Source organism: Olea europaea, unplaced genomic scaffold (genome assembly GCF_002742605.1).
Source record: "Olea europaea var. sylvestris unplaced genomic scaffold, O_europaea_v1 scaffold673, whole genome shotgun sequence".
NCBI classification, from domain to species: Eukaryota; Viridiplantae; Streptophyta; class Magnoliopsida; order Lamiales; family Oleaceae; genus Olea; species Olea europaea.
The window spans coordinates 27,557-33,830 of record NW_019265111.1 but is presented as its reverse complement, the minus strand read 5'-3'; the positions used below and the strand labels follow the sequence as shown (position 1 = coordinate 33,830).

The 6,274-nt window shown below is 33.9% G+C and overlaps 1 long non-coding RNA gene across 1 annotated transcript; it reads right to left on the bottom strand.

Moving 5' to 3' along the window:
* Positions 1 to 1,677: 1,677 nt before the first annotated feature.
* On the bottom strand, positions 1,678 to 3,627 carry LOC111390356. Its single transcript, XR_002701904.1, has 3 exons — positions 3,502 to 3,627; positions 3,369 to 3,405; positions 1,678 to 2,015 (listed from the first exon to the last, which is right to left on the bottom strand). It is a non-coding gene; the product is annotated as an uncharacterized LOC111390356 (long non-coding RNA).
* Positions 3,628 to 6,274: the final 2,647 nt, after the last annotated feature.

Here is a 6,274-nt window from a genome sequence, read left to right as displayed (position 1 = left end):
AAGATAAAGTACCTAAGTGTTTCATGTCAAAACGACGAGCTAATTCTAATTTCAAATCTGCAATCTTATCAACATCATCACCAATAATAATCATATCATCAACATACAGCAAAAGTAGAATGCAACTAGTTAAAGTACATTTAAAGAATAGGATAGAGTCATGATGACTGGATTCAAAATCAAGAGAGGTAACAACAATGAAAAATTTCTCAAACCAAGTACAAGGTGTTTGTTTGATACCATAAAGTGTCTTCTTGAGTTTGCAAACATATTCAAGACAGTGAGAAAAACCAGGAGGGGTAACCATATAAACCTCATCGTGAAGATTTCCATTCAAAAAGACATTTTTGACATCCAACTTAGAGAGACTCCATTGACAAACAAATGCAACTACAATAATTGTACGAACAGTGGTCATCTTGGCAACAAGAGCAAAAGCCTCCTCATAATCCAGACCATACTGCTGATTAAAACCCTTAGAAATTAATCTAGCCTTGTATTACTCAACTAAACCGTTAGATTTGATTTTAGTCTTATAAACCAACGAGAACCAATATCATGTTTACCTGGAGGCAATGCAACCAAGTCCCAAGTGTCTATCTTATGTAGAGTAGAAAGTTTATCAGCCATAGCCTATTGCCAAAGAGGATCCAGAATAGCTTCTTTATAGGAAGAGTGTTCAGATAGCTTATGAATGGAGGTTAGAAAACAACAAAATGACTTAGAATAACAAGAATATGCAAAATAAAGTAACTGAGTGGACTTACGAACACGTTAAGGATATCGAGGAATAGGGAAGAGCATGAGCTAGATCAACAATCTCGAGTGTTACTTGGGAAGCCATAGAATGAGGAAGGGTATCATGAGCCAGCGCATGTATACCTGTAGGACATGAAGAATCAACAATACATGGGGTATGGGAAGGTGGCCTGTCAATATCATCAAAGAATGGATCAATGCAAATGAGGTTAGTTTTAGTCAAGTCATGAGCATTATTAGGAATACAAAAGAATGGAATGTGCTCAAGAAATACGACATGATGAGAAACATATACTTTCTTATTAATAGGATCAAAACAGCGATAATCCTTTTGCTCTTGCCCATAATCTAAGAAATTACAGATAGCGAGTGAGATGTCATCTTATTACGTCCGACTTGAGGATGAAGAACAAAGCAAGTATAGCAAAAAATTCTCAATGAAAAGTAATTAGGAGGATGCCTATACAATGTTTTAAAGGGTGATATACCTCAATTGTGGGAAAAAAGAATCTTATTAATTAAAGAAACATCAGTAATAACTGCTTCTCCCCAAAATTCGCTGAAAACTTTAGCATACAAAAGAAGGAAACGAGTAGTTTTTACAATGTGCCTATACTTTCGTTCAGCAACACCATTTTTGTTGTGAGGTATTAGTACACGAAGTTTGATGAATTGTGCCCTTATGAGCAAGTAGTTCAGAGAAATTAGCTAAAGTATACTCTTCACCCAAGTCACATCTGAAACATTTAATTACATTAGAATGTTAACTGTTAATAAGTGTTCTAAAAGAACGATAAATAGAAAGAAAGTCAAAACGTCGTTTCATAAGATAAACCTAATAATAACAACTATAATCATAAATAAAAGATACATAATATCTAGACCCTCCTTTTATTATAATAGGAGCAAATCCCGACACATCAGAGTAAATAAGATCAAATGGTGCAATAGAGTGAGAGACACTTTGAGAAAAATTTAAAGCAAAAAATTTTAGCTAATTTGCAACCACTACAATCAGAAATGTTATGAGTTTGCAAATCTCCCAATTGACCCTTAGAATCTAAAAATTTCAGATGACTAATGAAAACATGTTCAAGGCGACAATCCCACAAATAAAAACTAGAAAACGAAGAATTTAGATAGAAAGATGACAAGTCAATGCTAGAGACTGCAACATGTGGTGATTTCAGATTGTCCAACATATATAACCGTCGTTGCGTACTGCATATCCCAGTCAGCTTCTGAGATCAAGGATCCTGCACATGACAAGCAGTAGAAGAAAATTGAACTAAATATTCAGAATCACACAATTGATCAATAGAATAAGATTCAAAGTAAGAGTTGGAACACAATAGACATCTGAGAGTGATAAATTATGTGTTAACGAAACCAACACCTACTAAAGGCAATGGTGTGCCATCAATAGTCATGACAAACAAAGATGAATGAGAAGGATGCAAGTCATTAAAGAATCTTGAATTAAATGACGTGTTTGGAAACACTTGAGTTACAGATTCACGAGGAAGAAATATCTGAGAAACTTTGACATGACAAACATATATGAGTAGAGGCTAAAATAGCATGTTGCTGCGTGGCTAAAAACTTCTAAAAATGCTCTGCTAAATCAGTCAACATTGGACTGAAAGAAGGTAGTGCTCCAAGTATAGCTAAGTCACCAGGTGGCATGTTGGCATCCATGTTAGCATTGGGACAATAGGATCGCAGCTGTGGTTGTGGCGTTGCTTCTTCAATAACTTAGGGAATTGAGACTTCCAATGTCCTTTTTGTTTGCAAAAGTTAAACTTATCACTAGCGACTCATAAATAACCTTTGTGCTATTACTGTGTGGACGATCGAAAAGGCATAACCAACACTGAGATATTAGATAGAAGAAGATATACTTTTCCTACAAGAGATTTCAAACGTGTTTCCCCAGCTACAAATTCACTAACCACCTAATCAACTGAAGGAAGTGGAATGCGATGTAACATAGAGCCTCTAAGTCCCTCGAAATCACTACAAAGTACCATAGAAAACTAAACTAATCACTGCTCCTCTCTAAAATTAATGTATTCATCAAATGCTTTCAGTCCTGCTGATTCTGTAAGAGCTAACTCATCCCAAATTGAATTCATATCATTGTAAAACTCGAGAGTACTCATATTCTTTCGTTTTAAAACTCGTATATCGATCTTCAACTGATACCACTTTGCAAAGTTATACTTAGTATATAATTTTTAAAAGTGATCCCAAACTTCCTTTGATGTTTCAAACTTCGTTGACTATGTACCAATGGATTGCTCAACAGAATTATGGATCCAAGTAAGAATTTTCGCATTGTTTGACTCCCAATTATCCAACTCCGTCACATAATTCTCTGCTGTGTTTCTTGGATTTTACAATAGTCCCACTAACGTAGCCCCACAATCTGTTTCCCTGTAGAAAATTTCTCATCACTTTACTCTAATATGTGTGATTTTTGTCATTTAATTTGACACTAATGGATTGAAGTCAATCATCTCCTTCAATTGCGATCATGTAGTCAATAGACAAACTGCTACAATTCAAAAGAAATCAAATTCACATAATTCTAGAAAATCAACACTAACCAATGAACCTCCACTGAATACCACCGGAATTGGCCACCTGAATATATGACAAAGTGTACGTACAATCAAAATAATATCACCAAGCAATCACAGCCTATAATCAAATAATATCACCAAACAATCACAACCTTACCAAGAACCCACTTGTATTGCAGTTGCCTATTTCAGAAAATAATGTGGTGTGAAGTTGCCAAAAATTTGAACCACCATCCACCTCTAAAATGAGAAAGTAGAATTTGAACCAAATTCAGAAAAGAATGTGGCTGCCTGTCTTCAGAAAAGAATGTGGTAAGAATTTGCCAAAAAATTGAACCACCATCCACAACTGTCCACTTCTAAATTAACCAAGAAGAATTTGAGCCAAAAATAACAAAAAGACAAACTTCAAGAATGACAAAGCAGAACATTCTGAAGCCAAAATCTTCACCACCCACTCCAACTGCCAATTGTCCACTTATCGTCCACTACCCATTTCCACGTTGCACCATTTTCAGTTTGCACAAAATAGAATCAATTTTGATGCATAGATTTGAGCTCTGATACCATGTGAATAATACAAACCAATTTGATAAAACAAACAAATGAAAAGAAGTAAGAGAGAAGGAAGAAGCAACTAATTATGAGAGCCTCCAAAGAATTAGGTTTCGAATGAAAATACATGAGTTTATATATTACAAGAGAAGTAAATAAAAAGGAAATCTATAAAAGAAAGAAGTTAGATAATAAACTAAATATTATACAATAATATTATATAGAAATTATATATGGCTAACATCACCCCTCAAGTTTTTTTTGGTAGGAGAATGAAGGGTAGCCAGAAGAAAAAGCAAAGGGGTTGGAATTTAGTGCATCCGCACAAGAAATTGGAACAGGCTCGCCAATTCACAGTTAGGGTTCTGAAATTTTGGTGCAGCTGTATGATAAGGGCATTTCATTCACTTATCCGAGTTCTATTTTTATTTATTTATATGTAAATTAAGCAATTATTACTTAATTTGTATAAATTAAATTATCTGCAAGGAAAAATCCTAACTTGAATACAATTAGTTTGAAAAAATTGCTATTTGGAGCTTAATAATTGAGTTGATTCAAAGCAATTTGAGATTAACCATATACTAAAAATGGCTTGTTATTGGCCACTCCAGAGGAAGTACAGAAAGCAATATTCGATGATCCATATGAAGAAGAAAAAGATGACTATGATATGTTTGTAGGAGTTGTCTTCCCCAAGCAAAAATATAAAAGGATTGAAGACCAAATTATTCTTGATTAGCTAAATAACACGCTTATAGAGGATCTCTTCATCATTCAATCCGAGAAATCAACAATTAAAAAGGAAGGCCAAGTAGAAATCAAGAAATTAATCATGAAGGAGCCAAACGAATTAGTGGTTTGAAAGAAGATGGAACTAGCATTCAAACCTCCAACTTCATTGATTTTGTGATTAATGTAGATAAAAAAAATAAAACTATTCTTTGAACCGGATAATTTAGGCATGCCATATCATATTCAAGAAGGCAAAATAAAATTTTGAAGGATGTGCTAAGTGTGGTGTGAAGACAATATACAGGAGTTAAGCAAAACCTCTAAAACATTATTCAAAGTGACATGAAAAATTGTTGCCCAACGTCGAGTTTGGAACTATAAATCAAGAACTAATGGAAGGCAATACATCTTTCTAGCCTTTAACTTTTTAATTTTATGTTAATGCGTTGAACATGGAAAATAGGAATTGGTTTTTCCAACTTCTTTATTTTATTTTTTATTTTGGCAATGGCAATAAATTTTATCGACAATTGTAACAAATTCTATCTCTTTAAGTGACAATTTTCATGAAAAACAAAGCCAAACTATTATAGAAAGATCCAAAATTTCAACATTTTTCAAGTAGAAAATTATATCAATCAAACACATTTAATTGACAATTTTCAATAAAACGAATTCTAGGTAATTCAATTCCTTGCAATTCATTTTCTTTTTACCCAAATTTCATTCTTGCAATCAAACGGACCCTTAAAGAAAAATTAAAGATTGAGTGCTAAAAGAGAAACATCATATGCACGGCGAGTATTGCTAAACCTTCTATAATCCTATTTTGTGCACACACATTATGTAGATTACTTAGTTAGGTAAATTTGTTTGATTGTGTGGTATATTTCTTTTTAGAAAAATTCATCGAAAATTTAAAAATGAAATTAAATTCTGAAGATCGACTTGTGGTTGGAGATTACCTGACCTTGACTGGTTGTTGATCAAAGCCAGTTTTCCTTGGTACTGCTCATGTAAATGAAAGAGTTTTTGGAGTTGACGACTGACCAGAAGTTTGCTTTGAAATGCTTGTGGAGAAGCAGATAGATTTGGCCATCATTTGACCACGCACAGCTATTTAGATTAAACCCATTGGCAATTGCATAGTCCGATCTCTATCTCTATAAGCCTCCAAGGCTTTATTTGACTCACATATGCAAGATGGAACTGGTAAATAAAGATTTAATTCATCTCATAAAGCTTCAACTTTGAATATTAGAATCATGACCTTGTGATATTGAACTAATTCGTTGTTGAAGTTCAACAATGCGAGGTCCATTGAATTCAGAGAATCTTTCTGTAAGGAATTTTAAACGATCGTGTGGGCTTATGTGTAAAATTGTTATGTTTTAAATTAAAGGCTATCGAATTCGGTTGAGCCCATTTAAAGTGATCTAACATGGTTTCAATTTTGGACCGTTATACATCCAATTAAAGTGTGGGTTCTATATGTGTAGAGATCGGGCCCAGATTCATAATTCTATGATGGGCCGAATTAGGTCAAAGGCTATCAGTATATATAAATGGTTATGGTCCCCGAATCACACGTAGAGAGAGTAAGTATTTTTCATTCTCTTTTGCATCCCATCAAAGAGAGA